Genomic DNA, 12,314 nt, shown 5'->3' with positions numbered 1-12,314 from the left:
GTCACCTCGTGGAGGAAAAGTTAATGTCAGAAGTGGGATTCGAACCGAGACCTCCAGGGAAGACTGCGACCTTAACGCAGCGCCTTTGACGGTTCGGCCATCCTGACGCGCTGTGTCAAAATATATGGTCCGTGCACAAATCGATTTAAATTCGAGCTTCATCGTTGTTTCCTTTCAAACTAGATGTGCTTTTCCTATATTTGAACCCCAGCCAGAGTCCTGCATCTGGGTGCGAACCTTCTCCAAGCCGCTGGGGGTTAAGGGGCTTCTCATTGCTGCATTGATCAGTTTGCACCAATCAACAAAGAACGAACTGCCGCCAACCTGTTCCTCACACGAAGGCATTGAGAGTCTAAGATCTGAGCGGCGTGAAGGATCCACTTCGACAGTTCCATCCTTGCGACTGGAATCTCTATCCACAGCTGCTTCTCGTGCTGTTTCCACACACAAGTCGCCATAGAAGCCCTGCAGTGTCCACAGAGGAGGAAGTTCATCGAGTAAAGACGGCAGAAGAGGATTCAGGGAGAGGTCAACTGAGTCACCTCAACAATCCAACCAGACAGGCTATTTGCAACAAGAGAAGAGGAATCTTACCCAGCGTCCTGGAATGAATACCAATTACTCGACCAGACTCCCTGCGCAGCTCATCCAGTCATGAACTGGGCTTCTGCTGTGGGTCTTGCTGTGCGCATATAAGCAGGAATCTCATGCCTGAGACCACCACTTCCCCATTGACCCGGAAGTATTGGGTCTTCCTGGGGTTGAACGTTTATTTGAAGAAACGTAACCTGGTGGAAGAAGAGTGAATGCCAGAAGTGGGATTCGACCCCACGCCTCCGGAGAAAGCTGCGACCGTATGGCAGCGCTTTCGACCGCTCGGCCATTCTAACGCTTTGTAGCAAAGCACATGCTCCGTGCACAAATCGATTTAAATTCTATCTTCATCGTAATTTATTTTCAAACTTGATGTGCTTTTCCTATTTTTGAGCCCCAACCAGAGTCCTGTATCTGAGTGCCATTGTTCTCCAAGGCGCTGGGGTTTAACGAGCTGCTCATTGCTGCATTGATCAGTTTGCTACAATCAACATTGACCGAACTGCCGCCTATCTGTTCCTCACGCGAAGGTATTGAGAGTCTAAAAGATCTGTGCGGGGCGAAGTATCCAATTCGGCAGTTGCATCCTGGCGACTGGAATCTCTCTCCACAGATGCTTCTGGTGCTGCTTTCACAGACAAGTAGCCAAAGAACCCCTTCAGCGTCCAAGCAGGAGGACATTCATCCAGTAAAGGCGGCAGATGAAGATTCTGGGAGAGGTCAACTGAGTCACCTCGATAATCCAGCCAGACAGGCTATTTACAACAAGAGAAGAGGAATTTTACCTGGCGTCCCGGGATCAATATTAATTCCTCAACCAGACTCACAGAGCAGATTATCCAGTCATTAACTGGGTTTTTGCCTGTGGTGTTTTGCTGTGCCAACTTAAGCAGGAATCTGACGTCCTGAGGCCACCACTTCACCATGGAATGGGAGATAATGGATATTCATGGGGTTGAACATTTTGCTGGAGAAATGTAACCTCGTGAGGAAAAGCTAATGCCAAAAGTGTGATTCGAACCCACGCCTCCAGAGAAGTCGACAACTTTAAGGCAACGCGTTAGACCGCTTGGCCATCCTGACGCGCTACGGCAAACCATATGCTCCGTGCACAACTCGATTTAAATTCTACCTTAATCGTCTGCTATTTGCGATTTCTATCAATGACTTGGAGGAGGGAGCTGAAGGGTGGGTCAGTAAATTTGCTGATGACACCAAGATTGGTGGAGTAGTGGATGAGGAGGAGGGCTGTTGTACGCTGCAAAGAGACATTGATAGGATGCAGAGCTGGGCCAGAAAATGACAGATGGAGTTTAACCTTGATAAGTGCTAGGTGATTCATTTTGGTAGAAAAAAATTGAATGCGGATTACAGGGTCAACAGCAGGGCTCTGAGGAAGCTGGAGGAACAGAGAGATCTTGGGGTTCATGTCCACAGATCTCTGAAGGTTGCCACTCATGTGGATAGGGCCGTGAAGAAGGCTTATAGTGTGTCAGCGTTTATGATCAGGGGACTTGAGTTTAAGAGCCGCGGGATTATGCTGCAACTATACATGACCCTGGTGAGACCACATTTGGAGTATTGTGTGCAGTTCTGGTCACCTCATTATAGGAAGGATGTGGAAGCATTGGAAAGTGGGTAAAGGAGATTTACCAGGATGCTGCCTGGTTTGCAGGATAGGTCTTATGAGGAAAGGTTGAGGGAGTTAGGGCTTTTCTCTTTGGAGCGGAGGAGGATGAACATAAGAACATACGAACTAGGAGCAGGAGTAGGTCATCTGGCCCCTCGAGACTGATCCACCATTCAATGAGATCATGGCTGATCTTTTGTGGACTCAGCTCCCCTTTCCGGCCCGAACACCATAACCCTTAATCCCTTTATTCTTCAAAAAATTATCAATCTTTATCTTAAAATAATTTAATGAATGAGCCTCTACTGCTTCACTGGGCAAGGAATTCCATAGATTCACAACCCTTTGGGTGAAGAAGTTCCTCCTAAACTCAGTCCTAATTCTACTCACCCTTATTTTGAGGCTATGCCCCCTAGTTCTGCTTTCACCCGCCAGTGGAAACAACCTGCCCGCATCTGTCCTATCTATTCCCTTCATAATCTTATATGTTTCTATAAGATCCCCCCCTCATCCTTCTAAATGCCAACAAGTACAGTCCCAGTCTACTCAACCTCTCCTCGTAATCCAACCCCTTCAGCTCTGGGATTAACCTAGTGAATCTCCTCTGCACACCCTCCAGTGCCAGTACGTCCGTTCTCAAGTAAGGAGACCAAAACTGAACACAATACTCCAGGTGTGGCCTCACTAACACCTTATACAATTGCAGCAGAACCTCCCTAGTCTTAAACTCCATCCCTCTAGCAATGAAGGACAAAATTCCATTTGCCTTCTTAATCACCTGTTGCACCTGTAAACCAACTTTTTGCGACTCATGCACTAGCACACCCAGGTCTCTCTGCACAGCAGCATGTTTTAATATTTTATCATTTAAATAATAATGCCTTTTGCTGTTATTCCTACCAAAATGGATAACCTCACATTTGTCACCATTGTATTCCATCTGCCAGACACTAGCCCATTCACTTAGCCTATCCAAATCCCTCTGCAGACTTCCAGTATCCTCTGCACTTTTTGCTTTACCACTTATCTTAGTGTCGTCTGCAAACTTGGACACATTGCCCTTGGTCCCCAACTTCAAATCATGAGAGGTGACTTCATAGAAATTTATAAGATAATGAGGGGGATAGATAGAGTGGACGTTCAGAGACTATTTCCTCGGGTAAATGTAGCTGTTACAAGGGGGCATAAATATAAGATTCAGGGTGGGAGATATAGGAGGGATGTCCGAGGTAGGTTCTTTACTCAGAGAGTGGTTAGGGTGTCGAATGGACTGCGTGCTGTGATAGTGGAGTCGGACAATTTAGGAACTTTCAAGCGGTTATTGGATAGGCACATGGAGCACACCAGGATGACAGGGAGTGGGATAGCCTGATCTTGGTTTCGGAAAATGCTCGGCAAAACATCGAGGGCCGAAGGGCCTGTTCTGTGCTGTACGGTTCTATGTTCTATGTCCTTTCATTTCAAACTAGATTTGCTTTTCCTATTTTTGAAGCCCAGCCAGAGTCGTGTATCTGAGTGCCATCCTTCTCCAGGCCGCCGGGGGTTAAGGAGTTTCTCATTGCTGCATAGATCAGTTTGCTCCAATCAACAAGGACCGAACTGCCGCCGACCTGTTCATCACACGAGGATATTGAGAGTGTAAGATCTGAGCGGCGTGAAGGATCCAATTAGTCAGTTGTATCCTGATGACTGGGATCTCTCTCCACAGCTGCTTCTGGTGCTGCTTTCACAGACAAGTAGCCGAAGAACCCTTCAGTGTCCACACAGGAGGAGGTACATCCAGGAAAAGCGTCAGAGAAGGATTCTGCGAGAGGTCAACTGAGTCACCTCGACAATCCAACCAGACATGCTTTTTGCAACAAGAGAGGGGGAATTTTATCCGGGTTCCTGGGTTTAATATTAATTCCTCAGCCAGTGTCACTGAGCAGGTCATCCAGTCATGAACTGGGCTTCGGCCTGTGGGGTCTTGATGTGCGAATTTAAGTAGAAATCTCTTGTCTGGAGACGACCGTTTCCCCATTGAATTGGCGTAATTGGAACTTCCTGGAGTTGAACATTTTGCTGGAGAACTGTAACTCGTGGAGGGAAACTTAATGTCAGAAGTGGGATTCAAACCCACGCCTCCAGAGAAAACTGCGACCTTAACGCAGCGCCTTCGACTGATCAGCCATCCAGCCGCGTAGTGGCAAACGACACGCTTCTTGCACAAAACGATTTAAATTATATCTTCATCGTCATTTCTCTGCAAACTCGATGTGCTTTTCCTCTTTTTGAAACCCAGCCAGAGTCCTGTATCTGAGTGCCATACTTCTCCAAGCCGCTGGGGGTTAAGGAGCTTCCAATTGCTGCATTGATCCGTTTGCTCCAATCAACAATGACCGAACTGCCGCTCTACCTGTTCCCACACGAAGGTATTGAGAGTCTAATATCTGAGCGGCATGAAGGGTCCAATGAGATAGTTGCATCCTGGCGACTATAATCTCTCTCCACAGCTGCTTCAGGTGCAGCTTTCACAGAACTGACAGATGACTGCCTCTCAGCAAGTAGGGTGGGGGCAGCTTCAGCAAGTCATACACTAAGCTAAACACTGCACCTTTAACTGAGAAGCAGCAGAATTTGACTTCCCACTTCCCTTTCCTGATTTCCTCACTGCACCAAATTACCAAGTTTCAATTCTCATTCTGTATGTGTCTCACTCACTCAGGATGTGTCTCCTTGAACTGGGCAAAATCAGATGTGCTTTTCCTATTTATCAACTCCAGCCAGAGTCCGGTATCTGAGTGCCATCCTTCTCCAAGCCGCTGGAGGTTAAGGAGCTTCTCATTGATACATTGATCCGTTTGCTGCAAACAACAAAGTCCGAACTGCCCCCTACCTGTTCCTCACACGAAGGTATTGAGAGTCTAAAATCTGAGCGGCGTGAAGGATCCAATTAGACAGTTGCATCCTGGCGACTGGGATCTCTCTCCACAGCTGCCTCTGGTGCTACTTTCACAGACAAGTAGCCGAAGAAGCCCTTCAGTGTCCACACAGGATGAGGTACATCCAGGAAAGGCGGCAGAAGAGGATTCTGGGAGACGTCAACTCAGTCACCTCGGCAATCCAACCAGACAGGCTATTTAAATAATGAGAAGAGGAATTTTACACGGAGTCGTGGTATCAATATTAATTCCTCAAGCAGACTCACTGAGCAGGTCATCCAGTCATGAACTCGGCTTCTGCCTGTGGGGTCTTGCTGTGCGAATTTAAGTAGAAATCTCATGTCCTGAGGCCACCGCTTCCCCATTGAATGGGAGGTATTGGATCTTCTTTGGGCTGAACATATTGCTGGAGAAACGTAACGTCGTGGAGGAAATGTTAATGCCAGAAGTTGGATTCGAACCCACGCCAACAGACGGAACTGCGATTTTAACGCAGCGACTTCGACGGCTCCAACATCCTGACGCGTTGCGGCAAAGATATGCTCCGTGCACAAATCGATTTAAATTCTATCTTCATCGTCAATTATTTTCAAACTTGATGTGATTTTCCTAATTTTGAACCCCAGCCAGAGTCCTGTATCTCAATGCCATCCTTCTCCAAGCCGCTGGGGGTTAAGCAGATTCTCATTGCTGCATTGATCAGTTTGCTCTAATCAACAAGGACCGAACTCCCGCTCGACCTGTTCCTCACACGAAGATATTGAGAGACTAAGATCTGAGCGACGTGAAGTATCCAATTGGAGAGTTGCAACCCGGCGACTGGAATCTCTCTCCACAGCTGCGTCCGGTGCTGCTGTCACAGAGAAGTTGCCGAAGAACCCCTCCAGTGTCCAAACAGGAGGACGTTCATCCAGTAGAAGCGCCAGAAGAGTGTTCTGTGAGAAATCAACTTCGTCACAACGACTGTACTGTGGGTAGCTGAAGAACAGGTGTCAAAGAACGGATCAGACTGAAAGCAAAACTTTGATGCTAATAAAGAAAAAGGCAGATATGCTGCTGGCAAACAATGACTTGTTTCCGTTTGATGTGAGAGAGAATATAAATGGCAGATGATGGTTTCGATCCATGGACCTCTGCGTTATGGGCACAGCACGCTTCCGCTGCGCCACTCTGCTCGTGGTTGTGTTCTTTCGGGGTCCGACTTGAGGCAAAGTTTGAAGAAATCAGTGACAGCGTGATCGATGTTCCCGGAGAGGTGAAACTGCCGCCCGAAATTCATTCTATGACGGTGATTCCAGACACTCCCCACTTTCCCATCAAAACAACGTCACAGAAGAAATCACATCACCTTCACAGAACAACCATTGAGCACGAAAGTAAATTATCTGACCTATGCTGACTAGAATCAGTTTGCTCAAACGTGTGTTCCTGTTGAAAGAATAAATGAGGAAGTGAATAGTTGAGTGGCTACCGCAGGGCAGTAATGTTGTAGCTCCTGGTTTAAGGAGCAGAGTGCCGCAGCGGAAGCGTGCTGGGTCATTACCCCGAGGTCGAGGAATCGAGGCAATTTTCTGCAATTTACATTCTCCCTAACACCAAAAGTAAACATAACGCACGCTCCTGTTTGCTGTGCACCAAATACCTGTCAGAATGTTTCTTGCAGTCTCATCCCGTTATTTGTCCCAGGAATGAATGAGACAAAATGACACATTACAACATTGTAATGCTCACAAATATGGAACCACGGAGAAAACGTTTTAAAATCTCTGCCGGTCTGACAGCATCTGGAGGGTGACAAATGAGGTAACGCTTCGAGTCCAGGTGACGCTTTGTCAAAGCTGGACTGGAAACGTTATCCAGGAGAACGCCACAGAGGGGCAACATAGATATATAACGATATCCAGTAATCCCTCACAGGGGGCAATAAGGAAATAAACCGAGTTCCCATCTTCCTCTCTCGGACGGATGTGAACAATCCAACCAGCACGACTTTTAAAACAAGAGAAAACCAATTTTACTCGGAGCTCTGGAATCAATATTATTTCCTCAACTAGAGTCACTGAAGCAGATTATCGAGTAATTAACTGGGCTTTTGCCAGTGGCGTCTTGCTGTGCGTATTTAAGCAGGAATCTCCTGTCCTGCGACCGACGCTTATCCATTGAATGGGAGATATTGGATCTTCCTCAGGTTGAAAATCTAGCTGGAGAAATTTTACCTGCGGGGGGAAAAGTCAATATCAGGAGTAGGATTCGGACCCAAGCCTCCAGAAGAGACTGCGACCTGAATGCAGAGCCTTAGAACGCTCGGCCTTCATAGAACATAGAACGATACCGTGCAGTACAGGCCCTTCGGCCCACGATGTTGCACCGACATGGGAAGTCAAAAAACAAAAGCCATCTAACCTATACTATGCCATTATTATCCATATGCTTATCCAATAAGCTTTTAAATGCCCTCAATGTTGGTGAGTTCACTACTGTTGCAGGTAGGGCATTCCACGGCCTCACCACTCTTTGCGTAAAGAACCTACCTCTGACCTCTGTCCTATATCTATTACCCGTCAGTTTAAGGCTATGTCCCCTCGTGCTAGCCATTCCCATCCGCGGGAGAAGGCTCTCACTGTCCACCCTATCTAACCCCCTGATCATTTTGTACGCCTCTATTAAGTCTCCTCTTAACCTTCTTCTCTCTAACGAAAACAACCTCAAGTCCATCAGCCTGTCCTCATAAGATTTTCCCTCCATACCAGGCAACATCCTGGTAAATCTCCTCTGCACCCGTTCCAAAGCTTCCACGTCCTTCCTATAATGAGGTGACCAGAACTGTATGCAATACTCCAAATGCGGCCGTACCAGAGTTTTGTACAGCTGCAACATGACCTCATGACTCCGGAACTCAATCCCTCTACCAATAAAGGCCAACATCCCATAGGCCTTCTTCACAACCCTATCAACCTGGGTGGCCACTTTCAGGGATCTATGTACATGGACACCGAGATCCCTCTGCTCATCCACACTTCCAAGAATTTTACCATTAGCCAAATATTCCGCATTCCTGTTATTCCTTCCAAAGTGAATCACACTTCTCTACATTAAACTCCATTTGCCACATCTCAGCCCAGCTCTGCAGCTTATCTATGTCACTCTGTAACCTGCAACATCCTTCCGCACTGTCGACAACACCACCGACTTTAGTGTTGTCTGCAAATTTACTCACCCACCCTTCTGCGCCCTCCTCTCGGTCATTTATAAAAATGACAAACAGCAACGGCCCCAGAACAGATCCTTTTGGTACGCCACTTCTAACTGAACTCCATTCTGAACATTTCCCATCAACCACCACCATCTGGCTTCTTTCAGCTAGCTAATTTCTGATCCACATCTCTAAATCACCCTCAATCCCCAGCCTCCGTATTCTCTGCAATAGCCTACCGTGGGGAACCTGATCAAACACTTCCTGGCGCGTTGCCGTCGAAATGAAGATCCGTGCATGAATAGACTTAAATTCTGTCTTCATCGTCATTTCATTTCAAACAAGATACGCTTTTCCTACTTTTGAACCCCAGCCTGAGTCCTGTATCTGAGTGCCATCCTTGTCCAAGCCGCTGGGGTTAAGCAGCTTCTCATTGCTGCATTCATCAGTTTGCTCTAATCAACAAGGACTGAATTCCCGCTCTACCTGTTCCTCACACGAAGTTATAGAGAGTCTGAGATCTGAGCGACGTGAAGTATCCAATTGGAGAGTTGCATTATGGCGACTGGAATCTTTCCCCGCAGCTACTTCCGGCGCTGCTTTCACAGACAAGTAGCCGAAGAACCCCTCCAGTGTCCAAACAGGAGAACTTTCAGCAAGTAGAGGCGGCAGAAGAGTGTTCCGGGAAAAGTCAACTGAGTCACCTCGACTGTACTGAAGGTAGCTGAAGAGCAGGTGTCAAAGAGCGGATCAGACTGAAAGCAAAACTTTGATACTAATAAAGAAAAAGGCAGATGAGCTGCTGACGAATTGCCACTTGTTTCCGTTTGGTGTGAGTGAGAATATAAATAGCAGAGGATGGTATTGATCCAACGACCTTTGGGCTATGGGCCTAGCATGCTCCCACGGCGCCACTCTGCTCGTCATTGACTCGCTTCGGGGTCGGACTTGAGGCAAAGTTTGTTGAAATCAGTAACAGGTTGATCAATGTTCCCAGAGAGGTGAAACTGCCGCCCCGAACTTCCTTCTGTGAAGGTGATTCCAGTCACTCCCCACTTTCCCATCAGAACAACATCACAGAAGAAATCACATCACCTTCACAGAACAACCATTCAGCACGAAAGTAAAATATCTGAACTATGCTCACCAAAAGCAGTTGAGTCGGGTTCGATTCCCAGCCTTCGCAGTAATAGTTGTATTGGATGTTCTTGCGCCACATCGTTAGTTTCAAACTGAGGAAGACTGGCCAACAGCTTTTCACTCAGAATTTATGCACTATTATTTAATTGAGATGTATAAGATGTCGGAAGGTATGGATAAAGTAGACGTGGCGTTGATGCTTCCTCTTGTGGGCCATTCTAAAACCAGAGGTCATGATCTGCGTATAAGAGATCGCAAATTTAAAACCGATTTGAGGAAAAACTACGTGTCCCAAATGCTTGTGAGTCTGTGGAATTCGCAACCCCACAGTGCGTTGGATGCAGGGAGAGTGAGTAATTGTAAGGAGGAGTTAGAGAGATTTTTATTGGTAAGCAGTTGAAGGTTTATGGAGAGCGTGCAGGACGGTGGAGTTGAGGCCTCGATGGGATTTGCTAAGATCACATGGAAGGTGTTAGACTCAGGAGGCTAAATTGCCTCCTCCCGCTCCTAGGTCATGTATTCTTGGGAGAAGGTGTTCTGGCTGATATCATAATCGATCTCTTGGTCTGTAACATTCTAAGTAGCAACTGAGGAACCTTTCAGCCATGATGGAATGACGGGCAGATTCGATGGGTCGACTGGCTTAATTTTGCTTCTATACCTGATGAACTTATCTTTTTGGCGCGACTTCATGCCTTTCAAACTGAGGGAAAGAAATAGTTTCCAACACAGAATTTATGCGCTATTAGGGCGGGGAGTGAATAAAGTCAATTCCTCGTCATTTTGTAATGTGGTTTGAATATGGAAAGTGTTCGAGTATTCACCACCTCCAAGCCCTGAAACAAAAGCTAAAAATCACAGCATTTTTACTTCACCCTCATGAAGTGGACCAGACAGAGACGCTACAGACACGTTACAGACGATGATGGGATACGGACCCACGAGCGCAGAGCACCAAGGGTTACGGTGCATCCCCTTAACCACGTGGTACAACTCCTTCACTTCATGGATCTTTAATATTTGATCTTCGCACAGACATGGAACCGAGGTACCCCTCCAATGTACAAATAGAAGGAATTTCATCTGGGAGAGGTGGCAGAACTTAATTATAGGAGAGGTCAACACGGAAACATCGACTTTCCTGTGTTCGGCCGAAGACGAACAGGTGTCAACGAGCGGTTAAGCACCAACACGTCTGTCTTCGTTCCTCCCTCCACTAACCCAACTCGATGCAAAAGGCCTGAAAAATTGGAATAGATTGACACATCAGTTATTGCAGATCCATCATGGAAAAATTAGCCCCACTTCCGAGAAACACCAGATGAAAATTCGACGAGGATGGGATTCGAACCCATGTTTTCAGAGCACAATGGACCAGCAGTCCATCGCCTTAATCATTCGGCCACCACATTACAGGCACGCATCCGCTAATACGTTTAAATTCGGTTCGCATCCATGAACTGATGGAAATTATCTGCCTCTTTCTATTCAACCTGGTGTCCAAAATTTGAAATGGAGCGATGGTGGTACAGTGATGAGCACAGCTGCCTTCCAAACAGTTGATCTGGGTTCGATTCCCAGCTATAGCAGTAATAGTTGTATTGGATGTTTTTGCACTACATCGTGAGTTTCAAACTGAGGAGTGCTGGCGGACAGTTTTTCATTCAGAATTTAGGCGCCATTATCTAATTGAGATGCATAAAATGTCAGAAGGTGTGGATAAAGTAGACGTGGAGTTGATGCTTCCTCTTGTGGGGCATTCTAAAGCCAGAGGTCATGATTTTAGAATAAGAGATCGCAAATTTAAAACCGATTTGAGGAAAAACTACGTGTCCCAAATGCTTGTGATTCTGTGGAATTCGCAACCCCACAGTGCGTTGGATGCAGGGAGAGTGAGTAAATGTAAGGAGGAGTTACAGAGATTTTTATTGGTAAGGAGTTGAAGGTTTATGGAGAGCGTGCAGGACGGTGGAGTTGAGGCCACGATGGGATCAGCTAAGATCACATGGAAGGTGTTAGACTCAGGAGGCTAAATTGCCTACTCCCGCTCCTAGGTCATGTATCCTTGGGACAGGGTGTTCTGGCTGGTATCATAATCGATCTCTTGGTCTGTAATATTCTAAGTAGCAGCTGAGGAACTTTTCAGCCATGATGGAATGGCGGGCAGATTGATGGGTCGACTGGCTTAATTTTGCTTCTATACCTGATGAACTTATCTTTTTGGCGCGACTTCATGCCTTTCAAACTGAGGGAAAGAAATCGTTTCCAACACAGAATTTATGCGCTATTAGGGCGGGGAGTGAATAAAGTCAATTCCTCGTCATTTTTTAATGTGGTTTGAATATGGCAAGTGTTCGAGTATTCACCACCTCCAGCCCTTAAAGAAAAGTTACAAATCACAGCATTTTTACTTCACCCTCATAAAATAGACCAAACAGAGACGCAACACACACGTTACAGAAGATGATGGGATGCGGACCCACGAGCGCAGAGCACCAAGGGTTATTGTGTATCCCTTAACCTCGTGGTACAACTCCTTCACTTCATGGAACTTTAATATTTGATCTTCTCACATACAAGGAACCGAGGCACCCCTCCAATGCACAATTCCACCTGGGAGAGGTGGGAGAACTTAATTATAGGTGAGGTCAACACGGAAACATCGACTATACTGTGTTCGGCCGAAGAAGAACTGGTGTCAACCGGCGGTGAAGCCCCAACACGTCTGCCTCCGTTCCTCCCTCCACTTACCCAAGTCGATGCAATCTGGCCTGAAAACCTGGAATAGATTGTCAGATCAGTGATTGCAGATCCATCTTGGATAAATGAGCGACAC

Source organism: Scyliorhinus torazame, chromosome 24 (assembly GCF_047496885.1).
Source record: "Scyliorhinus torazame isolate Kashiwa2021f chromosome 24, sScyTor2.1, whole genome shotgun sequence".
Classification (NCBI taxonomy): Eukaryota; Metazoa; Chordata; class Chondrichthyes; order Carcharhiniformes; family Scyliorhinidae; genus Scyliorhinus; species Scyliorhinus torazame.
The sequence above is the reverse complement of the archived record's forward strand: the minus strand, read 5'-3'. Positions refer to the sequence as shown.